The sequence below is a fragment of the Nomascus leucogenys genome, chromosome 12, assembly GCF_006542625.1.
Source record: "Nomascus leucogenys isolate Asia chromosome 12, Asia_NLE_v1, whole genome shotgun sequence".
In the NCBI taxonomy this organism is placed as follows: Eukaryota; Metazoa; Chordata; class Mammalia; order Primates; family Hylobatidae; genus Nomascus; species Nomascus leucogenys.
In genome coordinates, this window is record NC_044392.1 from 12,826,568 (window position 1) to 12,852,474 (window position 25,907).

Below are 25,907 nucleotides of genomic sequence, written 5' to 3' on the forward strand. Positions count from 1 at the left end.
AAGGGTATATACTGCCACGCCAGACCCCTTCCGCAGAGACAGCCAATATTACCAAAAGTGGGAACATACTGTATTTAATATTCTGTACTGTGTATTAGGCCGTTCTTGCATGTCTATGAAAAAATATCTGAGACTGGGTAAATTGTAGAGAAAAGAGGTTTAATTGGCTTATGGTTCATCAGGCTTTATAGGAAGTATGGTGCTGGCATCTGCTTCACTTCTAGGAAGGCCTCAGGAAACTTAAAATCATGCCAGAAAGCAAAGGGGGAGCAGGCACGTCATATGGCAAAAGCAGGAGCAAGTGAGTGAAAGAGAGAGAAAGAGAGGAAGTGCTACACACTTTTAAACAACCAGATATCACACGAATTCACTCATTATCACAAGAACAGCACCAGAAGGATGGTGCTAAGTCATTCATGAGAAACCACCGCCATGATCCAGTCACCTACCACCAGGCCCCATTGGAGATTACATTTTTTTCCCTTCCTTTTTTTTTGAGACAGGGTCTTGCTGTGTTGCCCAGGCTGAAGTGCAGTGGTGCGATCTTGGCTCGCTGCAGCCTTGACCTCCGGGCTCAAGCAGTTAGCCACCTCAGCCTCCCGAGTAGTTGGGACTCCAGGTGCATGCAACCACACGTGGCTAATTTTTATATTTCTGGTAGAGGTGGGGTTTTGCCATGTTGCCCAGGCTGGTCTCAAATTCCTGGGCTCAAGCAATCCGCCCACCTTGGCCTCCCAAAGTGCTGGGATTACAGGTTTGAGCCACTGAGCCTGGCTGGGGATTACCTTTCAACATCAGATTTGGGCAGGGACAAATATTCGAACTGTATCATTCTGTCCATGGCCCCCACAGATCTTGTGTCCTTCTCACATTTCAATATACAGTCATCCCTTCTCAATAGTCCCTGTAAAATCTTAGCTCATTCTAGCCTTAACTCAAAAGTCCTAAATCCCAAATCTAAATTCTTATCTGGAAATGAGTTCCTTTCACCTGTGAGACTGTAAAATCGAAACAAGTTGCTTACTTCCTAGATACAATGGGGGTGTAGGCATTGGGTAAACATCCCATTCCAAGAAGGGGTAATCAGCCATAAGAAAAGGGCTATATGCCCCATGCAAGTTTGAAACCCAGCAAGGCAGTCATTAAATCTTAAAGCTCCCAAATTATCTCCTTTGACTCCGTGCCTCACATTCAGGGCACGCTGGTGCAAGAAGTGGGCTCCCAAGATCTTGGGCAGCTCCGCCCCTGTGGCTTTGCAGGGTGCAGCCCCTGTGGCTGCTCTCATGGGCTAGCGTTGAGTGCCTGAGGCTTCTTCAGGTGCAGGGTGTAAACTGCTGGTGGATCTACCATTCTGGGACTAGAGGATGGTGGCCCCCTTCTCACAGCTCCACAAGGCAATGTCCCAGTGGGGACCCTGTGTGAAGGCTCCAATCCCATGTTTCCCCTCCACATTGCCCTAGTAGAGGTTCTCTGTGAGGGCTCCAGTCCTGCAGCAGGCTTTTGCTTGGGCAGCCAAGCTTTTCCATACATCCTCTGAAATCTAGGTGGAAGCATCCAAGAATCCTCCATTCTTGCACTCTGTGCACTCTTAATACCACATGGAAGCTGTCAAAGTTTACAGCTTGCATTCTTCAAAGTGGCAGCCTGAGCTGTACCTTGCCCTTTTTGAGACATGGCTAGAGCTGGAGCAGCCAGAATGTGGGGAGCAGTGTCCTGAGGTTGCATAGGGTTGAGGCCCTGGGCCTGACCCATGAAACCACTTTTGTCTCCTGGGCCTCAGAAACTATGATGGAAGGGGCTACCTCAATAATCTCTAAAATGCCTTTGAGGCTTTTTCCATATTGTTTTAGATATTAGCATTTGGCTCTTTTTTAGTTATGCAAATGTCTCTAGCAAGTGGTTACTCCACAGCCTGCTTGAATTCCTCCTCTGAAAAAGCTTTTTCTTTCTTTGCCATGTGGCTTGGCTGCAAATTTTCCCAATTTTTATGCTCTGCTTCCCTTTTAAATATAAATTCCAACTTTAAGTCATTTACTTGCACCCGTATCTGAGTGTAAGCTGTTAGGAGCAGCCAGTCATATCTTGAATGCTTTGCTGCTTAGAAATTTCTTCTGCCAGATATGCAATCATCACTCTCAAGTTCAAACTTCCACAGATTCCTTGGGAAAGGGCACAATGCAACCAAGCTCTTTGCTAAGGCATAATATGTTATGACCTTTGCTCCATTTCCCAATGAGTTCCTCATTTCAATCTGAGACCTTGTTGGCCTAGATTTCATTGTCCATATCCCTATCAACATTTTGGTTACAACCATTTAACCAGTCTCTAAGAAGTTCCAAACTTGCCCTCATCTTCCTGTCTTCTTGTGAGCCCTCCAAACTCTTCCAACCTCTATCCATTACCTGGTTCCGAAGTCACTTCCACATTTTCAGATATGTTTCTAACAATACCCTACTCCTCGTACCAATTTTATGTATTAGGCCATTCTTACATTGCTACAAAAAAATATCTGAGCTCTCCATTTGCCTTCTGCCATGATTGTGAGCTTTCTGATGCCTCCCTAGAAGGTAAGCAGATGCCAGCACCACACTTCCTGCAGAACTGTGAGCCAATTAAACCTCTTTTCTTTATAATTTACCCAGTCTCAGAAATTTTTTTTAGAGGCCGGGCGTGGTGGCTCACACCTGTAATCCCAGCACTTTGGGAGGATGGGGTGGGCAGATCACATGGTCAGGGGATCAAGACCATCCTGGCTGACACAGTGAAACCCCATCTCTACTAAAAATACAAAAAATTAGCTGGGTGTGGTGATGGGCACCTGTAGTCCCATCTACTTGGGAGGCTGAGGCAGGAGAATCGCTTTAACCCGGGAGGTGGAGGTTGTAATGAGCCGAGATCACGCCACTGCACTCTAGACAAAGCAAGACTCCATCTCAAAAAAAAAAAAAAAAGAGTTTATGTTCACTTTTTGCACGTGGATGTTCAGTTGTTTCAGAACCATTTGTTAAAGACTCTGCTTTCTCCATTGAATTACGTTGGCATGTTTGTTGAAAATCAGTCGAACATATATGTGTAGGTCTCCTTCTGGACTCCCTAGTCTATTCTGTTGATTTATGACTTTGTGCCAGTACCATTCATACATGGACAGTCTTGTCGTCTGTTACTAAAAACAGTTTTATTTCTTCCTTTTTCATCTGTATGTCTCATTCCTTTTTCTTGCCTTACTGCATTGGCTAGACTGTTCAGTGCAGTATTAAATACATGAGGTGAGAGTGAACAGCCTTGCCTGTTCCGAGTCTTAGGAGGAAAACATCTAGTCTTTCACCATTATGGTGTTAGCTGTAGGTTTTTCATAGATACCGTTTTTTAGGTAGAGGAAGTTCTCTTCTGTTCCTAGTTTCTTGAGAGTGTTTATCATGAATAGATGTTGAATTTTGTCAAATGCTTTTTCCGCATATTTTGAGAAGATCATATGGCTTTTCTTTTTTAGTCTATTAATATGATGAATTACATTGATTGATTTTTTCTCATTAATTGATTTTTGAATGTTGAACCAATCTTTCATTTGTAGGATAAACTTCATTTTGTCTTGGTGTATTGTTCTTTTTACACATTGCTGTATTCAATTTGCTAAAATTTTTCAAGGATTTTTGTGTCTTTGGTCATGAAAGATACTGGTCTGTAGTTTTCTTGTGATGTCTTTAGTTTTGGTAATATAGTAATGCTGGCTTCAGAATAAGCGGGAAAATATTTCTTCATCTTTCTACATATTTTGTGTACAATTGGTAATATTTTTCATGAAATGTTTGATAGAATTCACCAGCAAAATCTAGGCCTGTCTGAAGAAAAGACAGTTTTTTATCTCTATTCTCATGTGCCACTGAACACACTTCTGACACCAGATGTGTGGCAGTTTTTCTCACACATCAAGGAATTCTTCAGCAGACACTAATGGGTGTCCTATAATTCAATTCAATTCTGACATTATCCACCTGGAGATGGCATCAGATCCCACAGGTTGACGGCTGAATAAGACTATACCTCACTTCAGATGCTAATCACAAGTAGTAGGTTGTTACCTATACATCTCACCAACCAGCTATAAATTTTGAATTCCAAGACCACCCCCTCTTGGGTTTGATCTGTTTGCTACAGCAGCTCACAGAATTCAGGGAAGATTATGTTTATCCATTTATTATAAAGGATATCACAAAAGATACAGATGAACAGCCAGATGGAAGAGATGCATAGGGCATGGCATGTGGTAAGGGGTTCACAAGTCTGAAAGCTCTCTGAACCTTGTCCTTTTGGATTTTTATGGAGGCTTCTATAAACCCTGTGGAGGATTACATAGGCATGATTCATTGCATCATTGACCACTGGTGATCAAATCAACCTTCAGCCCTTTTCCCATCCTCAGAGGTCAGAGAGTGAGACTGAAAGTTCCAGCCCTCTAATTGCATAGTTTGTTCCCCTGCCAACCAGCACCCAACATAAGGCTATCCAGAAGTCACCTCATAAGAACAAAAGATATTCCTATCACCCAGGAAATTTGAAGGAATTTAGCAGCTCTCTTTCAGATGTGCTCTTATCAGTCAGGAAATTACAAAGGTCTTAAGAGCTCTGGGTCAGAAACTAGGGTCAGAGACTAGACTAGCTATTGGTGGCCGGGCACGGTGGCTTACGCCTGTAATCCCAGCAGTTTGGGAGGCCAAGGAGGGCGGATCACGAGGTCAGGAGATCAAGACCATTCTGGCTAACACGGTGAAACCCTGTCTCTAGCAAAAATAAAAAAAAAAATTAGCCAAGCACTATGGTGGCAGGCGCCTGTAATCCCAGCTACTCTGGAGGCTGAAGCAGAAGAATGGCATGAACCCAGGAGGCAGAGCTTGCAGTGAGCCAAGATCGTGCCACTGCACTCCAGCCTGGGCAACAGAGCAAGACTCTGTCTAAAAAAAAAAAAAGACTAGATATTAGAACAAAAGATTCTCTTAGTGCCTCTATCTGTAAGGATTTTTAGGAGCTTTATTTAGGGACCAGGAGCAGAGACCAATATTTGTATTTTTTATTATTTCATAGCCTGCAGTCTTTGTAGGAAGGCTTTTGTTGTTGTTTTTGGTTTCTTTTTGAGACATAGTTTCTGTCACTTAGGCTGGAGTACAGTGGCGTGATCTCAGCTCACTGCAACCTCCGCCTCCTGGGTTCAAGCAATTCTTGTGCCTCAGCCTCCCAAGTAGCTGGGATTACAGGTGTGCACCACCACGCCCAGCAAATTTTTGTATTTTTAGTAGAGATGGGGTTTTGTCATGTTTGCCAGGCTGGTCTCAAACTTCTGGCCTCCAGTGATCCACCGGCCTCAGCTTCCCAAAGTGCTGGAATTACAGATGTGAGCCACCGTGCCTAGCCAGGGAAGTTTTTTATTATTATTATTATTACAAATTAAATTTCTTTAATTCTAGAGTTATTCAGGTTTTTCTGTTTCTTTAGTAGCATGTCTTTCAAGGAAGTTTTGCCTTTCTTCTAAGTTGTTGAATTTATTAGCATAAAATTGTGTATCATATTCCCTTATTATTATTTTAATGTCTAGGATAGAGACAGAGCCCTCTCTTTCATGCCTGATATTGGTAATTTGCATTTTTTCTCTCTTTTTCTTAATTCGTCTGGTTTGAGGTTTATCATTTTTTGTTGATCCTCTCAAATAACTAGCCTTTAGTTCCATTGGTTCTTGTCTATTGATATTTTTTCCGCTATATCATTGATTTCTGTGCCTACCTTCATTTTTTATTTTTTCACTTTTCTCTTAGTTGGACTTTATTATTTGTTTTTTTCTTAGGCTAGAAGGTTAGATCGTTGATTTTATTTATTTCTCATATAAACATTGTAATGGTATAAATTTCACTCTGTATATTGCATTGACTACATCTTACAAATTTTGATATGTTGTATTTTTATCTTTGTTGAGTTAAAAATATTATCTAACTTTACTTGTGATTTCTACTTCGGCCTATTAGTTCTTTGAAAGTGTTTTTGCTTAATTTCCTAATATTTGGAGTGTTCCAGATATCTTTGTGTTATAGATTTCTGATTTATTTTTGCTGTGATCCAAATATACGTTATATGATTTTAATACTTTTAAATTGATTAAAATCTGAGTTATGGGACAAAATATGGTCGATTTTGGTGAATATTCTGTGTGTGCTTGAAAAGAAAATACTTCTGTTTTTGGGTATTCTATAAATGGCAATTAGCTTAGGTTGGTTTATGGTATGTGTCTAGTTTCCTGTATCCTTACTGATTTTCTGTACACTTTTTCTAACAATTACTGACAGAGGGGTAATGAGAAGTCTTCATTTATCAGTTTTTATTTCATTTGTTTTGAAGCTCTGTCATTTGGTGTGTATACACTTAGGATTGTTGTATCCCATTTCTAATAGATTCCTTCATTATTTTGAAATGTCCCTTTTTCTTATTGATAGACAAATAATTATTGTTCCAAAATCTTCCTTGTCTGATATTAATAAACCACTCTGACCTTTATAAAAATAAGCTGTATCATGGTGTATGTTTTCCATCCTTTTATTTGGTTGGTGCAAAAGTAATTGGGGTTTTTGCAATTACTTTTGTTTGTGGGAAGGAGCATGTTTATATTTGCCCTTGAGCTGTCCCAGGGTTGGTTGGGGAGCAGCCTATCTTTTTAACCTATTTGTGTCAGGCAGTCCTCCCACCTCAGCCTCTCAAGTAGCTGGGACCACAAACACATGTCACCATACCCAGCTAACTTTTGTATTTTTTGTAGAGACAAGGCTTTGCCATGTTGCCTAGGCTGGTCTCAAATTCCTGTGCTCAAGCAATCTGCCTGCCTCAGCCTCCCAAAGTGCTGGGATTACAGGCATGAGCCACTGTGCCCAGCTTATTTATTTTTGTTTGAAATAGTCAATTATTTAAAATAATTTAAAAATGAGAGTGGAAGGGAGAAGATATTTGCATATCATACATCTGATAAGAGGTTAGTGTTGTTGTCCAGAAAATATAGAGAACTTCTAATACTCAACAACAACAAAAAACTGATTTAAAAACGGGTAGAAAACTTGAATAGACACTTCTCCAAAGAAGATATACAAATGGCCAAAATGCACATAGAAATGTGCTCAATGTTACTAATCACTAGGGAAATGCAAGTCAAAACCACAGTAAGATACCACCTCACATCCATTAGGATACTATGGCTATTATCCCAAAACCAGAAAATAACAAGTGCTGACAAGCATGTAGAGAAATTAGAATCCTTGTGCACTCTTTGTGGGAACGTAAAATGTACAACAACTTTGGAAAACAGGATGCAGTTCCTAAAAACATTGAAAATAGGATTGCCATATGATCCAGCAATTCCACTTCTGGGTATATACCCAAAATAACTGAAAGCAGGGCTCCAAAGGGTGTTTGTAGCAGGAATTATTCATCATTGCCAAAAAGTAGAAGCAACCCATGTTCATTGACAGATGAAAGGATAAACAAAATGTTGTATGCATAAGCAGTGGAATGTTATTCAGCCTGAAAAAGGAAGGAAATTCTGACACATATTACAACATGAATAAACCTCGAGGACACTATGCTAAATGAAATGAACCAGTTACACAAAAACAAATACTGTGTGATTCCATTCATATGAGGTGCCTAGAGAAATCAAATTCATACAGGCAAAGTAGAATGTGGTTTCCATGTGCTGGGAGGAGGGAGGAATGGAGAGTTACTGTCTAATGCATATAGAGTTTCAGTTTTGCAAGATAAAAAACAGCTCTGGATATTGGTTACACAAGAGTGTGAAAATAACTAATACTACTGAATTGTACACTTAAAAATGGTTAGGATGGTACATTTTATGTTAGTGTATTTTACTACAATTCAAACATTTTAAAAGTTTTTTAATGAGAGGGAAAATTCTTTTATATTTACTCACAAAGTTTTCTTTACTGTTGGTCTTTCTTCCTGTGTGTAAATACATATTTCCATATGGTATCCTTTTTCTTCTGCCTGAAGAACTTCATTTAACATTTCTTGTGGGGCAGGTCTGATGACTGTGAAGTGTTTCAGCGTTGGTTTGTCTGAACAAGTCTTTATTTTACCTTGAATTTTGAAAGATTTTAAAAAATTTTTTGGCTAGGTATACACTTCTAGGTTGACAGTCCCCTGTTCTCACTTCCACCACCCCCTCCCCCACTACTTTAAATATGTAACTCTATTTACTTGCTTCATTCCTGACAAAACGTCTTCTGTCATTCTTACCTATATTCCTTTGTATGTAGTATTTCCATTTTCTTCTGGCTGCCTGTTGAGATTTTTCTCTTTACCACTGGTTTCCAGCAATTTTATTATGATGTCCCTTGTTGTGGTTTTCTTTTCTCTTTTTTTTTTTTTTTTGGCATAGGGATGGAGTTTTGCTCTTGTTGCCCAGGCTGGAGTGCAATGGCGCGATCTCGGTTCACTGCAACCTCCGCCTCCTGGGTTCAAGCAATTCTCCTAGCCAGGTGGCATGCGCCACCACACCTGGCTAATTTTGTATTTTTAGTAGAGACGGGGTTTCACCATGTTAGCCAGGCTGGTCTCAAACTCCTGACTTCAGGTGATCCACACGCCTCGGCCCCCCAAAGTGCTAGGATTACAGGTGTGAGCCGCCGCGCCCGACTGTGGTTTTCTTTATATTTATTTGGCTTGGAGTTTATTTAACTCCTCAGATACGTAGGTTCATAGTTTTCTTGTTTGTTTGTTTTGTTTTATTCTTTGTAATCACATTTGGACCTTGTTTACATATTTTCTCAAATATTTTTTCTGCCTCATCTCCTTTCCCAGGATTAAAATTACATGGATGCTATATTATTTGTCCCACAGGTCACTGATGCTCTGGGTTTTTGTTCTTCAATCTTTTTTCTCTCTCTGCTTCATTTTGGATAGTTTATATTGCTATGTCTTCACATTTATAGCTTTTTCTTTTGTAGCATTTAATCATTTGTTAATCCCACCTGGTATATTATTATGTCAAATACTGTGTTTTTAATCTCTGTAGGTTCCATTTAGGTCTTTTTATATCTTCTGTTTCATTTCTTATTATGTTTATATTTTCTTCTGCCTTCTTGAACATTTTGAGAGTTGTTGGCAAATTGCCTTTCATAGCAATTTTGGGATTTACATACACACATAGTAGTTGATGATGGTGCCATCCTTTGTTTTCTTCTGTTTTATAGTTCTGTTATTTATATTTAAATTATTAAATCATCTATTTTTGGTTTTGTGTGTTAGGGATGAGGTTGAAATCTAGGATTCTTTTTTTTTTCATATGGGTAGCTAGTATTTCTTGGTATTCTGATCACAAAGTACTTAAGTAAATTCAAGTTTTTGATATCTGCAGCATCAATATTTTGACAGAAAAGGACTTGATAAAGCTCTTTTTGATGTGTTAATTTTGAGATGATCTACAAAAACCATTAAATCTTACCTTTTTTAACTTTTTAAGAAATTAATCTGAGTTCAAATATTTTTGAAATATAAAAATTGTATTTTTAAAGCTGTAATTCTTGTAGACATTCAGTGGTTAAAAATTTGATTGTGCTTATTAAAAATGGTCATATGTGTTTTGCACTTCAGCTATGTGAAAATAAAGTTTCTTTGGGAAGGTGACATTTGGTTTCCTGATTATGGGAGGGAGTTGGTTATCTCAGGTGGAGCAGGAAAGCCTGGTTGATTCTCACACCAGGATGGGACTGGGATTTCCCAGGATGGAGGGAGGAGACCCTTTCTACAGCATACTTTGAACTACTGACAGCAAAACCCTCCCACCATACTGGGTGCACCTTGTGTACACTTGGCTAATGTACACTTCTGATTTACAGCACACAGCAGAAGCTTCAGAGGCGAATTCAGTTCCCCTTTGGCATGCTGCTGGGTAACAAGATAGTAAGAGTGGCAGTGTGTAGAAGCTGTGGACAGGAGCATTTCCTCTCTACTGCAGCAAGGCAAAGGAAAGCCTAGGGAGAGTAAAACGCTAGAATCTTTCTAATAGCTCTGCCCTACACCATGGTCTAAATGATTATGGCCAAGTGGCTACACAGTATTTTTATTTTTCTAGAATAATTATATCCAGCTGTGAGAAAGCCAGGTTCCAATTAAAAACCTGTAATAACCTGTCCCAGAATTACTAACAATGAAACTTAAACAAATATTGATTTGTGAAGAAAACATGAAAAATGTCCAAAAGAAACCCCCCCAAAGGACACAAGTGTCAGTGGGTCCCTTGTGGGGCAGCTTGTACATCTCTCAAGGGGATCCTCCGGCAGGCAGCTTCCTCTGTGGCGCCAGGCGCGTCCAGGGTGGGCTGGCTCCTTTAGAAGTCAGGCAGGCCAGGCAGAGGGAAGAGAGAGTGAAGCTCTCAACCTCCTCCTGCAAAGCCTGCATGCCCCCCTGGTATTTATCCCCTGCCAGTCTCTCCTTGAACTCTTTCAGGGCGGCTCTGATGCCAACGTTGCTCTGGATCTGCAGGGTTAGCTCTATCCCTCTGTGAATAAAGTGGGCTACTTTTTGGAAGTCTTTTTCCAAAAGTCCAAGGGATGTCGTGCTGGGGTCCCCAGCCGCAGTCCACTGGGCCGTAGAGTGCTTCTGTCACCTGGGCAGGTGTTCTTGTTGCAGGCAATAGAACAGGCTTCTAGGACCTTCTCAGCCCTTCTGCCATCTGTGCCTTTGATTGAATGGAGATCCATGAGGATCAAATGGTTGTCAGAACCAACTGTGACTGTTTTGTAGCCCAGCAGTTGGCTACATCTGGTGTAGCCAACATACAGAGCCCTGCAGTTGGCCACCACCTGGTGCTGATAAGCTTCAAATTCCAGAGTCATAGCTTGCTTCAGGGCCACAGCAACCCCAGCAATGGCGTGGTTGTGGGGACCTCCCTGAAGGCCAGGGAACATAGCAGAGTTGATGAGACACCCCAGGTTGTACAGAATCTCTTTGCCAGTCTTGGGTTCCTTTCTGTAGAAGATCATGCCGGCTCGGCAGCCTCTCAGGTTCTTGTGAGTGGTGGTGGTCACCACATGGCAGTGTTCAAATGGGGAGGGCACCACGCCAGCTGCCACCAACCTGCTGATATGTGCCATGTCCACCATGAGATACACCCCATTCTCATCTGCAGTCTTTCCGCAGCGGGCATAGTCCAGGTTTTAGGAGCAGCAGCTGGTGATCAGCTTCAGGTGGAAGAGGCGGGCGTTCTCCTCTAGCTGGTCATAGTTGATGTAGCCAGTGTCTGGGTTCACCTCAATAGGGCATAGATTCAAAGAAGATAGATGTGGCAGAGATTTTCTTCTTGTCTATCATGAACCCATGGGTCAGGTGGCCCCCATCTGGCAGGTCCAGGCCCGTGATGCACCCATGGGGTTCCACCAGGGCAGTTACACGCAAAGTTTGCAGGGGAGCCTGAGCAAGGCTGGACGTTGACCCCCCAGCACTGTGGGTCCAGCTTATAGGCCTGCAGGGCTCGCTTCTCACAGAGGGTCTCCAGCTCATCAGTAAAGTCAGTCCTGCCTTAGTATCTCTGGCCCGGGTACCCCTCAGTGTATTTGTTGTTTAAGCAAGAGCCTAGGGCCTCCAAAACTGCTCAGCTGGCGAAATCCTCCAAGGTAATCAGCTCCAATCCAACCCTCTGCCGGTACTCTCCTTAATGATGTTGTAAACTTCAACATCACTATCTTTGAGGGGCTGCGCCAGCATCTTGTCATGTGAGGACCACAGGTCAGCATCCTTGTGGGCCCCGTTGACTGGCATCGCCATTGCATGGGTTTGAAGCTGCCAGAACACGGCCCCGCACATGTGTCTAGCCTCAGTCCCATGCCGCCACCAGTGCCACCAGAGTCCCAGACCTGCTGACCCAACACCCTGTACACTGCCACGCGCCAGCCACATGACTGGCTGCACCAACCCCAAATCCCAAACTTGGTGTGGGACTGCTAGTGCTCTGCTAGGTGCATCCCTTGTACCAGGCTTAGGCTTGGCCTAAATCTTACCTTTTTTAAAAAAATTCACAAATGCTATGTGAAGCATACATTCTCTTTTCCTATGCTTCACTCTTCCCTGAGCCCACCTAGTCATTGACTCCCATCCCTAGGTGCAGACTAGGGAGCAGGCAGTGTAAAGGAAGGGGTGTTGATGTGCCTGCCTGTCCAGACCAGAGTCCTGCTTCTTTGGGAAGCCAGCCTGTTTGCTGTCACGCTTTCGTACTCTCTGCTGGGAAGTCCTCCTTTCCTCCCTCGAGTATTGCCCACTTGGATACATCTTCCTCTAATTAGAGAGATGGGGAGGGGATGGCAGTAGATCCAAAGGAACTCAGATTTATTGAGCACTTGTTTTGCTTTAAATTTTGAGTTAGGGCCTTTGAATCTGTTTGGTCTCATGGAATGCAAGGTCTTCCCTTACCTAGAAATACACTCCATTACTCTTTCCCCTACCCTGTGCACCACCACTACCCTGTGTCTCACACATAGCTTTGTTATCGTGTATAGAACTATTGGCTGGTATTTCTTCTCCCATAGGGACTGTGAACTTCTCACATAGAGGCATGGTCTATTCATGGCTGCCAACACCTAGCAGAGCCTTTAGCACACAGCAGACACTTGGTATTTGTTTTGTGAATGGAAATTAATTTCTGCCCTCCAGAGATTGAGAATGTAAGGATGTGGGAAATGTTGATAAGACACTCTTTTAGTGGAGAGAGTTACTGAAGAAAACTAATTATTGTGACATATTCCAATATATGATAGATTGAAAGGAGATGAAGATTTGGAGACTGAAAGTTCTCACAGCTTTCTCACTTCACAGGCTATGTGATCGTGGAAGAGTCTGAGCCTTATTTCACTCATTAGTCAAGAGAACGAAATGAGAGGCTGTGTCTTGGGGCCATAAATGTTAGATCACTTCAATAACATTTAATGTTAGACACTTAATTAAGTGAATTCTGTTTTCTCAGTGACTTTCATTATAATTAGATAAGTTTTTTTCAGGAAGAAAAATAAAGATCCTAGAGTAGGTCACAGTAAACATTTTGAATGTTTTCTTTAAAAAGAAAAAATATAACTCGTAAAACCTAAATTGACACATAATTGGCATACCCCATTTTCCTGCCGATATTTTGCCTCGTACATTTGAGTGGTTTTTTGTGCTTTGGTGAAAGACATGATTGAGTGTCTTGTCTTTTAATTGGTGGCCAGTGGGGCCACTCAGTATTGGGAGAAAGTGAGGCGCCTACAGGCTAAGCCTGTGGCCAACAGTTTCAGCAGAAAGCAGAGCCCTAATCCATGCCACATCCATGCTGCAGAGTGATACTAGCAGCAGTGACAGTGATAGTTCACACCTACTGATGTTTACTTTGGATCAGGTCCCATGCTGAGACTTTTTCCTATTTCTTCTATTTTAATTCTCCCAACAATCATGTAATGAGACTAACCCTTGTTAGTCCAGTTTTAAATATGAGGAAATAGAGGCATAGAGAAGTCAAGCAGTTTGCCTGAGGTCACACGGATAGGAAGTGATAAAACTAGGTTTTGAACCCAAGCCCACATATTTAACAACCGCTTTCTACTTCCTCTCACAGCTGCTGTTTCATGGACAGGCTGGCTAGTGGCCAAGGTACCGAGGTCTACCAGATGCCTGGTGGTAGCTAATGAGGTGCTGATGTAGAAATGGTTCCCTTACCCAGCTCTACAGAGGAAAACCACACTTCTCTTGAGATGCATTTTGTTTTAGGAAGGCTGGGGTGTGTGGTGTGTATCTGTGACTGTGCATCTGTGATTCACATACTGCTAAGGAATCATTGCTACGGTCCAAGCTGGCTGAGTTTCCAGAGTGCAAAGATGACCACTGAAACTTTGCAGAGCTCTCTGAGGCAGGAAGTCTAGAGAGTTGACACACAGTCCCAGCTGCCTGATTTGGGACCCTTGCATGAGAAGGTACAGGAGACCTATTACACTGCCCTGGGGACTTTGAAAGCTTGTGGGCTCCTGGCCAGGATATCTGAGTATCTGGTATCCCCACATTACAAAGCCCCTCCCTCTCTGCCCTTCCAGAAAAAGATCCTGGGATTTTTATCACTACAACACCAGGGAGGGGTGGTAAGATTGAGAGGCATCCTTGCCAAATTTTGCCCCATACCATAGATTACGGAGAAGAATGGCGTACCATCTACTTCTCTACTTCTGCAGAATCGTTGTCCTTCTAGGCTGGGAGCACATTGGACACCCCCATACCCCTACCAGGAATGTGCAAGACTTGCTACAGTTACCTTCTCTGCTTTCTCATGTCCCTCTAACTCTTAATCCATGTAGTCTGGCCTCCACTCTCGCTTCTCTTCTTCTCAGAATGCTCTTATCCAGACCACCAAAAAGCACTGACAAATCCGACAGATAGATAGTCTTTCTCTTTTTATGATGTCTCTGAAGCATTTGGCAGTATTGATCTCTTCCTCCATTTTGAAACTCTGTCTTCTCCTTAATTCTTTGTTCAAACTCCCTCCCAGTTCTCCTACCTCTCTGTTCCTTCTCAGTCTCTATTGCAAGAGATCTTCTTTTCCTGTGCCCATCCTTAAATGTTGGTGTTTGCTGGGTTTCAGTTATAGCTTGTCTGTCTTCTCACTCCACTGATTTAGCTAACATCATATATGCTGATGACTCTCAATCTTTTTGCAGCCCACATCTCTACTGATCTTTAGACCCAAATACCCAACTTCCTGCTGGATAGCTCCACTTGGATGACTCAAAAGCATCTCAAGCTCAGTGTATCCAACTCACCAAATTTCGAACAAATCTAATCAGCCTATGTTCTTATTTCAGGAAATGGCACCACTATCCATTCTCACCCAAGCAAGAAATCTGGGAGTTATTCTTTCCCCTTCCCCTCTCAACCAGATATCTAATGAGTCATCAAGTCCTGGCACTTGTGTACTGTCTTCTTTCCGAGGTCAGTTCCTTCCCCTGAACCCTGATTCTCCAACCTCTCCCACCTCTGCTGGAACCTGGATCTTCATTCTCTTCACTGGTTCCTTCTTATCACTATTTAATCATATTCAGGTCTCTCTCATCTCTTAAAAAGTTGCCACATTGATCCTATTATTCTGTAAACTCATTCAACAAAGTGCCAGATATTTTTCTAGGTGCTATAGCTTCAGCACTGCATACGTTACATAAAATCTCTCCGCTCAGAGATCTTACATTCCACTGGCAGACACAGATAACCTGTGCACATAAAGTGTCACGCCATTTTTAGAGCACCTACTGTGTGCCTGACACTGCATTTCATTACTTCATTTAGCCTTTACAATGGGAGCCGATCATAATTCCAAAAGACACAATCACAAACACCATAGTTCCAAATGCTGAAATCCTAAAAGATCAGCCGGGCGCAGTGGCTCATGCCTGTGATCCCATCACTTTGGCCAGCCAAGGCAGGTGGATCACCTGACGTCAAGAGTTTGAGACCAGCCTGACCAACACAGCGAAACCCCGTTTATACTAAAAATACAAAAATTAGCTGGTCATCGTGGTGGGTGCCTGTAATCCCAACTACTCGGGAGGCTGAGGCAGGAGAATTGCTTGAACCCGGGAGGCGGAGGTTATAGTGAGCCGAGATCGCGCCATTGCATTCCAGCCTGAGCGACAGAGGGAGGCTCTGTCTCAAAAAAGAAAATTAAATTAAATTAAAAAAAAAAAGGAAATCCTAAAAGATGAGAATCCCCAAAACTCTAAAACCCTGAAAATCACAATTCTGAAGGATTAAAATCTTGAAAACATCATTCTGGAAAGAATAGTTTTTAAAATTCTTTAAAATATATTTATTTACATTCTTAAAAGGGGATTTATTTGATAAACATAAAAACATTAGAGAACACTTCATAGGCCACTTTACACAATGAAACAGGCAATAATAATGTACACATTTTATTGCCTAGCATAAATAGGTATACTCACGACAGGCATGAACAAGTTACTAATGACAGTCACATGGATATAACAGGAACAGGCAAACTGTGTTCATAAAGAAATAGGTACAAAGGGAAACGTATAAATACATTTCACTATCGTTGGTAATTGTGTACACCCAGGTTTACAGCTGCGGTCATTGGAAATACTGTGACAGACATCTGAAATACCGTGACTGATCTCGTCACAGTCTTTTATCGAGATCAGTCAAAAGCCACAGTGGGTCATTACTGCATATGCAGTTGTCCAAAAAGCCAAGATCTTGAGAAATTTTATGTTTCACAAATGCATGTATACAAAAAGGACATCTCTTATCGAGGAAGTTTCAGTGTTTTTACGTACACGCACAATCGTTACACACAAAGTCAATGTGATAATGCACTTTTATGGAGTCAAATTTGCAAAATCCCTTTACAACAACCTCGTGAAGTAAGTATTGTTACACCCATTTTGTAGATGGGAAAGCTAACGACTTACTCAAGGTCATAGTGGCACAGAGCCAGGAATCAAACCCACCAACCCCAACCTATGTCCTGTATCGAGGCTCTGAACCATGGACCTAGAGGGGAATGCAGGTTCCTTTTGTGTGGAGAATGTTTTAAATATTTTTCAGTAGGTACCCGCTGAGGTGAAATCCTTGGGTACAGGCCTTTCCGGGAAGAGCAGAGTGCTCTATAACTAAAGCTTCTCTGCAGAGTGTCTCAGAGTAGCCTGCATGGGCTAGACAACTTCAATGCCTGTCCATGACCTGGACTCCAGCTTACAGCTGGAGGAATTGCCATTTGTGTCCTCTCCTTTTCTCTGCCCACCAATTTTTTTCAGATATTCCTTAGTGTCAGGTGTTAGGACCTCCTCTGGGAACTAATCCATGTTCTGCTTTTAAATTAATTCCACATCTTGTCTGAGCTTACTGCCTCCTCCATTATTCAAGGAATTTAGCCTGCCAGTTCCCTATAATGGTACACCCCATCTCTTTCCTCTTTGCTGTATCTTCCAATTCTCATAGGTGGAGCTGCAGTAGACATCCAGAAGTTGTGGGATTTTTTTTTAGATCTCCTTCCAGATGACTAGGGACCCACACTTGTTTGCAAAGGTGAATCCTGCAGACACCTAGCTGGTTATAAATCCATCTGCTATAGGAGAAGTTCTAGGCCTCAACCTGCTGACTGTTTCTGATGGTGTCAGAGTACATTGTTTCTCCTACCCCAGGACAGGACCTGAGGAGCTACAGCTTATCCCTTTCTAACTTCTACTGGAAGGTGAATGACAGGCAAAGCCTTGGTAGAATGTCCCAGACAGGCAAAAGGCAATTTGGAACCTGTTGTATGCTATAGAATCAGAAGTGATTTGAACTGGTCTGTCACAAGATTTTTGAAATACTGGAAATAAGGTTTTTGAAAACATTTATGGCAATTAGAGTAAGTTTATGTTGCTCAGTCTAATAAATAAAAAATAGGTCTGGCACAGTGGCATGCACCTGTGGTCTCAGCTATTTGTTACCAAAAAAAAAAAAACTTTTAAAAATGGAGCTTATATTTTATATGCATATTTCCTTCCTTCCTTCCTTCCTTCCTTCCTTCTTCCCTTCCTTCCTTCCTTCCTTCCTTCCTTCCTTCCTTCTCTCCTTCCCTCCCTCCCAACCTTCCTTCCTTCCTTCCTTGGAGTCTTGTTCTGTCTCCCAAGCTGGAGTGCAGTGGTGTGATCTTGGCTCACTGCAACCTCCACCTCCCAGGTTTAAGCGATTCTCCTGCCTCAGCCTCCCAAGTAACTAGGATTACAGGTGCCTGCCACTATGTCCAGCTAATTTTTGTATCTTTAGTAGAAGCAGGGTTTCACCATGATGGCCAGGCTGGTCTCTAACTCCTGACCTCAGGTGATCCACCTGCCTCAGCCTCCCAAAGTGCTTGGATTACAGGCATGAGCCACCATGCCTGGCCTTATTTAATTTTTCTAGTGATTCATTTTTATTCTATTTTATAAAATTATCATTCTGTGACAAAATAGAAATTTAAAAAGCAAAACCAACTGATCCCTCTTCACAGATGGTTTGAGAAGTGTTGGAATACAGTGGAAAGGGAACAGGTTTTAGAAGTGAATAGGGCTGGGTTTCTCAACCTCTCTGAGCCTCACCTTCCTCATCTGTACCTACCTTCCCCAGAACTAAGAGAAATGGTGCGTGGAGACAAACACATATCCAGGCGTATGTGCTCTGCCAGAGGTGAGGACAGAGGGTTGTGGGGACACAGAGAAGGCCCTTCAGCTGGAGGAATGATGAGAGATTGACTGGGGAGACGTCCTGGTGAAGGTGATGTCTGAGCTATGCTGGGAAGGGTGGGGCTTCGGCAGCAAGAGCAGACACACTGGTGGGGACAGCTTCCTCCTTTGCAGACCAGTTCCAGGCTCCAGCCTAAGAGCAGGAACTGTAGGGGTGCTTAGAAGCACAGTCCCTGGTGAGGGCAGGCAGGCTGGCTGCATTCCTGTGGTATTTGAGGATTAATCTTGTCAGATTAGCAGCTTTGCTTTTTTTGGTTCAGGTACAAGATCCCCACGTGGGGAGTTCTTGCTGCTTCTGAAGAGCAAAAGCTGGTGAAAGCACAGAACATGATCTTGGCCCTCCTCCCGAACTGTGTGAGGCTCCCAGCCAGGAGCAAGCAGCCCTGCGAGTTCCTCGGTGAGAGGGAGGGCCCAGGTCTGAGCTCCACCCACACAAGTCCCAGCGGTGAGGCAGCAGCTCAGCAGAGAGCAAGATGCTGGCACCTTCAGGACTGTGTCCTGCTTTCCCTACTCTGTCTGCACCTGGGGAGACAGGTCACTCTCTGACTGGTCTCCCCAAATAAATAGCCAGAGCTAGAGGGGAGAAGGAGGGCTGAAGCCTCACCTCCCCACTGTGGAGGCAGGACGCCAGTCTATGCCTGCCTGCCATGATGAGGGTCCTTTGCTCTGCCTTCTGCCCTGACGCAGGCAGAGTCCAGATCCAGGCAAATGAAGTGTCAGAGGGGAGCCACGGCCCTACGCAGGGAGCCTGAGTTCAGTGAATCTCTCAGGAGAGAGGTCTGGGCTGGAAGAAAACAAATTGCAGGTAGGTCCATACACAACCCCCAGAGTGTGGCTGAGATTGTCCAGGGGTGATGTGGCGAGTATTGGGCCACATGGCCTCTGTTCTCAGGAGTTCCTGGTCAGGGAAACACACACCTGACAGGTGGCAGCATCACGAAAGCAGGCCTGTTGACAGCTGGCCCTGTGACATCTTTGTGGCCCTTGTGTTGGGATAGACCCATCCTCTCTCCCTGGGTTCCAAGGGCTTAGTATGCGGAAGTTTTCCACAGTGGACAACTTCCGAACATAGTTTGAAAACAGAAGATTGGGGCTGGGCATGGTGGTGACCAGCCTGACCGACATGGAGAAACCCCATCTCTACTAAAAATACAAAGTTAGCACGATGTGGTGGCGCATGCCTGTAATCCCAGCTACTCAGGAAGCTGAGGCAGGAGAATCGCTTGAACCCGGGAGGCGAAGGTTGCAGTGAGCCGAGATCACGCCATTGCACTCCAGCCTGGGCGACAGAGTGAGACTCCATCTCAGAAAAAAGAAAAAGAAAAAGAAAAAAAAACAGATGATTGGAAAAACAAAATGACACCTTTCGCTTTGCTGCTCAGCCCCTTCAGATAGTGTGTCTGGGCCAGAGGCCAATTGCCAGTTGCAGAACTTGCTCTAAGAAGCAAATGCCCAAATGGGGCAAGGCATGTGCTTGAGGCCTGAGCTCGGAAACCAGCTCTGATGAGGGCTGGCTCTGTACCTGCTGTCTCCACTGGCCTTGCTCCCATGTGTCCAGGGTGACTATGATCAGTGAGGTTCTGGCCAGGTTGAGAGCTGTCTCCACCACATTCCCCATCTCCATCACCCATCCTTATGCGTACCTCAACACCAGCAAGAGGGATTAAGGGCAGGACTCTGCCAGCTATGTGTTCACCCTTAGGCCACTTCTGACCATCTCAAACCCCCTGCCTCTGCTCCTGTGCCCTTCTCTTCCTGCCCTGTGGCTGTTGCACACACAGGGGCCCCTGATAACCAAGTCCCTTCCCCGGAAGGGCTTCTCTCTGCCCCGCCCTACCCCTGAGGGGGTATGCAAGGAGAATGACCACTGGTTGGATCAGGCCCCGTGATCCCATGTGGGCCTCCTGATGGAAAGAATCCTTCTTCCAAAGCAATGACCTTTTTAAACATGGTCAGCAGCTGCCTCTGATTTAGCCAGTTCTGCCTGTAGCCTAGTCATTTTGGGGGCAAAATGAAGAAAAGTGCAAGAGGCAGTAGGGCAGAGCACAGCAAACCGTGACCCACACTCAAGGCTGTGGGGAAAGACAGCTCATCCAGGAGTCCTAGGCTCCTGATGCAGCCCTGTCTCCAGTGGGCCCGCTCCAGGAAAGTTGCTAACTCTCGTAGAGATGCATTCCTTTGCTACCGCTCAGATTATTGGGAGGAAACACAGGGTTCAGTGTGGCCAAGGAAAGCTGTCAGCAAAGGCACAGCTGCATGTAGAGTGAGGTTCAGGAGCAAAGGGTGAGCTTTGCTCTATCCATCTCTGTTCCAGTCCTCATCAGGTACTCCACAGAAGAGCATTTGCTAACGGAAGAAAGGTAGGACTGGCCATTTCTGCCATGCATCTGGATCCCAAGGGCCATCCTCCATGAGCAGCAGGTCTCTTCTTGTCTAGCCATGAGCCCCTTTCCCTAACCCCTGGAGTGCTAGATGCAGAAAGGGAGGGCAGTGGAGGGATGTAGGCTGTGTGGGTTACAGCCACCATGTTCTCCCTAGCCAGAGGTTGATCATTTTTTCCAGCCTGTAACTGGGCCTAATTTCAGACCTTTTCTGAGGGTAGGTTCAGGAAGTAGAGAGCTTTTGAGCTGAGGCAAAAGTGGTCTTACTGTACTTAGACTGTCATCTGTTGGCACTGCAGTGAGGCTGGATGGAGGAAGAGGGGTACATCTTTACCATCTGGCCTCACCGCTGTTTCACTGATCCCTGTGTGCCTGTGCCAGGTTCACAGCATCTCCTTCGTGCTTTCTCAGCAAAGATGGAATACAGCTGGGAGCTCCTCTGCCTCCGTCTGGGCAAGTGAAAAGAGCTTAGGTTTTGAAATCAGGCAAACCTGGGTTAGAATCCCAACTTTGCCACTTTGCTAGCTGTATAACCTTGGACAAGCCCTTAGTCATGTTAAACATCAGCCTGCTTATCTGCAAAATGCGAATAACAACCCCCATCTCATGGGCATTTATGGGGATTACACTAAATAATGTCCATGACGTGTGTCCTGGTGCCTGGCATGCAGTGAGTGCTTCGTCTGGGGTGGTAAGTGTGGTTCTGTCTTTATGCTCTGACTGCCTCGATTCTCATGGAGACCTTCCAGTAATATGTCTTGGTGTGGAGCTGTCAGGACTTGTATAGACTGCATACAAACCCAGGTGATTGGCATTTGTTGATACAGAAGTACTTCCACATATCGGGAAGTGTGGCTTTTGGCAACTCCAGCTACACAGGATGCAACCGATGACTTGTAATTTATGCTGATGCTTAAATTAATAAATAAATTAATAATTTAAGCTGATGTTTCCTGGTGCCCTAACCCCTAGATGCCAGTGCCTTACTAATCCATAGTCTTTTATGCCTTTGTGCTGTGCCTGCTAGTCCCCCAACCTGAAGTGCTTCTCCATATTCTTTGCCTTAAGAACTACTGCTTTGGCCGGGCACAGTGGCTCATGCCTATAATCCCAGCACTTTGGGAGGCCGAGGCGGGCGGATCACCTGAGGTCAGGAGTTTGAGACCAGCCTGATCAACATGGAGAAACCCCATCTCTACTAAAAATACAAAATTAGCCGGGTGTGTTGGCACATGCCTGTAATCCCAGCTACTCAGGAGGCTGAGGCAGGAGAATCGCTTGAACTCGGGAAGCAGAGGTTGCGGTGAGCCAAGATCACGCCATTGTACTCCAGCCTGGGCAACAAGAGCAAAACTCCATCTCAAAAAAAAAAAGAGAGAGAGAGAGAGAACTACTGCTTTTACTTCAGTGAGTAACTTGAATGTTGCCTGGCATCAGGCACAGCAGTCTCTGCTCAGAGAACTGCTTGTAGCAGGCCTCTCCCCTCCAAAGGGGCCTGGACAAGGCAGGCTCTCAGCTTGGCCAGCTGTCCACATGCATATGCTGTCTGGAGTGTCCGTCCTCACATTCTCCACCTTTAAAACTCCAGCTCAGATGTCACCTCCCCAGTGAAGCTTTTCCTGCCCTGGAGCTCCCCTAGCTCTGTGTGCACCTCTATCTGTAACAGTTCTGTGTATTACTGCATTATAGTTCCCTCCTGAGACCTCTGCTGATCCTTGTCTAACATTTTTACCTCTATGTTACCCTCCATCACCACTTGGTGACTGACTAAATTGGGGACAGCTCCCATTTCTCTTGCCTTTATCTTATCACCACACTCCTTGCAGCTGGCTTGGGCTTGGGGAGGGAAATGGAAGCAGTGGGTCCTGCTGACCTAGTTGTGCATTCTGCCATGTCCGGGCCCACTGTGCAGCTGGGCCCAGCACTCTGGGCTTCCTTCCCAGGACCAACACCAGCAGCATCAACAGTGGGCAGAGCCAGGCACGGTGGCTCACACTTGTAATCCCAACACTTTGGGAGGCTGAGGCGGGAGGATCACTTGAGCCCAGGAGTTTGAGACCAACCTGGGAAACATAGCGAGACTCTGTCTCTACCAAAAAAAAAAAAAAAAATTAATTAGCATAATGGTGTGCACTTGTAGCCGTAGCTACTCAGGAGGCTGAGGCAGGAGGATCACTTGAGCAAGGGAGTTTGAGGCTACAATGAGCTGTGATCATGCTACTGCACTCCAGCCTGGGTGACAGTGTGAGACCCAGTTTCAAAAAAACAGTGGACAGAGTCTAAAGTGGCTCTAAGGACATATTAAATTCTGGATTATTCTTCCTTCAAAACATTGAGTTTGATGGTCTCCCTCAGTTGGCTCAAATAACTGGATATTGCATGTCCGTCTGTTTACTCATGTAATACATTTTTATCGAGTGCCGGGCACTGTGTAGGCACTGGGGAAATGGTTTTTAAAAATGCAGGCATGGGCCGGGCGCGGTGGCTCATGCTTGTAATCCCAGCACTTTGGGAGGCCGAGGCGGGTGGATCACGAGGTCAGGAGATCGAGACCACGGTGAAACCCCGTCTCTACTAAAAATACAAAAAAAAATTAGCCGGGCGTGGTGGCAGGCGCCTGTAGTCCCAGCTACTCGGAGAGGCTGAGGCAGGAGAATGGCGTGAACCCGGGAGGCGGAGCTTGCAGTGAGCCGAGATTGCGCCACTGCACTCCAGCCTGGGCGACAAAGCGAGACTCCGTCTCAAAAAAAAAAAAAAAAAAAAAAAAAAAATGCAGGCATGGTCCCAGCTTACTGTCTGGGGAAGTAAATTTAAGTATGGCTCAGGGTTTCAGAGACATTCAAGTCAAGTTGAAGAGTGAGAGACTTGGTTGGGTGCTCCCTCACAGCTGCATTTCAGTGCCTGGCTCTGACCTGGCCACAGCACACACCATTGCTAAGTGTGGGGCTGTGGGGAGGCCGAAGCCCTGCACCCACTCCAGGCTGGAGGCAGTCACACATTAGCTGTGCGGGCTGTGGCAAGAATGAGACTATGACAGCCCCGGAGCCTCAGAAAAAGTGGCTTGTGAATGACTTTGCATGGACCAGGGTTATAGACAAACAGAAATGACATCTGAAAAGACTTCTCTGAGCAAGTCCCCTGGCACATTCACACAAGTCAAGTTCAAACAAAAGGCTGTTGATGACATTTCTTCGCACAAGTCACGAAAAGCTTCAGACCAAGGGTGAGCAGTTTCTGCTTCTGCAATTCGGAGATTATAAAGAATAAAGAATGGGTTGGGGAAAGCATAACTCCATCACTAAGCCAGCTTCCACCCCCTAGAATGGGGCCTGTCTGCTCAGTGTGATGTTCTTAATCCTGGGAGACCCCACAGAGGCCCCAGTCTGGCAGAGAGTGTCCTCAGGGTGTGGGAGAAGCCTCCTCCTCCTCCTCTTCCACCTCTGTGGAGCAGCGACCAGGCCTCCAGAGAAGAGCATGCTTGCATCAGTACCTCATAGATCCCGATCCGGACCTGCCCATGGTGACTGCTGCCCCACTTCCAAGCTCTAGAGACCCTAGGTATTCTGCCCCTCCCTGAACCCCTAAGCACTCACTCTCTACCAAGCCTTGTGCAGAGGTCTAGGGGATAGTGACAGATAAGAAACTGAGTGGGGGCCAGGCACGGTGGCTCATGCCTGTAATCGCAGCACTTTGGGAGCTCGAGGCAGGCAGATCACCTGAGGTCAGGAGTTCGAGACCAGCCTAGCCAACATGATAAAATCCCGTCTCTACTAAAAATACAAAAATTAGCTGGGCATGGTGGCGCACGCCTGTAATCCCAGCTACTTGGGAGGCTGAGGCGGAGAATCATTTTAACCTGAGAGATGGAGGTTGCAGTGAGCTGAGCTGGCACCACTGCACTCCAGCCTGGGCAACAAGAGCAAAACTCTGTCTCAGGGAAAAAACAAAGAAAGAAACTGAGTGGGCAGTGTGGTTACTGTAGCAACAGAGCAAGCACAAGGAGCTGTGTGTGCTCTGATAAGGGCCCCTGACCAAACTGCAGGCAGGAGAGGCTTCCTAGAGGTGGTGACACCTGTGCTGCCTATTGGAGGACAGTTAGAAACTGGCCAGGTAGAGAATCCAGGGAAGGGCAGGAATCATGTGGAGGGAAGGAGACACCCTTGGAAGTAATTTGGCTGTTGGAGTACAAGTCCTTGGTAAGAGGCCTTGAATGTCATGCTGAGAAGTTTGAACTTTATGATGAGGTCAGCCAAGGTTTCAAAGCAAGGAGGGAAGGACAGCATCAGATTTGTGCTTTAGAAAGGTCATTGCCTGAAATGGGGAGAAAGGGTTACAGGAGGTGGGACTGAGGAAGGTAATGCTTGGGAAGAGGTGATAAGGACAAGTTCATGTGATATTAGGGGAGGATAAATGACAACATTAGGTGGCTGGTGGAGGGATGAGTAAAAATGGATTCCTAGTTTCTGTTTCAGGCAGCTGGCAAGATAGTGGCACCATTTCCTAACATAGGGAACACAGGGAGAAGAGCACGCTTATGGGGCAGCTGTTGAGTTCATTTGGGGAGAACTCTCAGCTTGAAGTTCCTGCAGAACATCCCTGTGAAGCACGGAGGTCCTTTAAGGGATTTGTTTTTCCAATTTCTTCCTATTGTAAACAGAATATCTATGTACAACATTTTTTTTTTTTTTTTGAGACGGAGTCTTGCTCTGTCACCCAGGCTGGAGTGCAGTGGTGGCGCGATCTCGGCTCACTGCAAGCTCCGCCTCCCGGGTTCACACCATTCTCCTGCCTCAGCCTCCTGAGTAGCTGGGACTACAGGCACCCACCACCACGCCCGGCTATTTTTTTTTTTTGTATTTTTAGTAGAGACGGGGTTTCACCATGTTAGCCAGGATGGTCTCGATCTCCTGACCTCGTGATCCTCCCGCCTCGGCCTCTCAAAGTGCTGGGATTACAGGCGTGAGCCACCACGCCCAGTCACAACATTCTTATAAATAAGTCTTTATGCAGCTTTCTCTCTGTCTCTGACATAGTGAAATAAATTTTTTCATTACATCACATGAGTTTGTAGTATCTATACCTTTTAGTCACCAAACTTCTCAACTTGAAACCTGTTTACTTAAACTTCCTTCCCTCCCCTTCCTCCATTATTTATTTTATAAGTATTTCCATATATTTGGCACCGTGCTGGGTACTAAGGATGAAAAGTAATACATAATCCTTACCCCAGAACTTGTCTAGAGTG

General features: G+C 44.8%; 1 protein-coding gene and 1 pseudogene across 10 annotated transcripts in view; one reads left to right on the forward strand and one right to left on the reverse strand.

Annotated features, from left to right (window-relative positions):
- The window catches only part of ST3GAL3 (ST3 beta-galactoside alpha-2,3-sialyltransferase 3), a 221,934-nt gene that overhangs the window by 129,548 nt on the left and 66,479 nt on the right, over positions 1–25,907 (forward strand). The window lies entirely within an intron of this gene.
- LOC105740556 lies at positions 10,376–12,110 on the reverse strand (annotated as a pseudogene).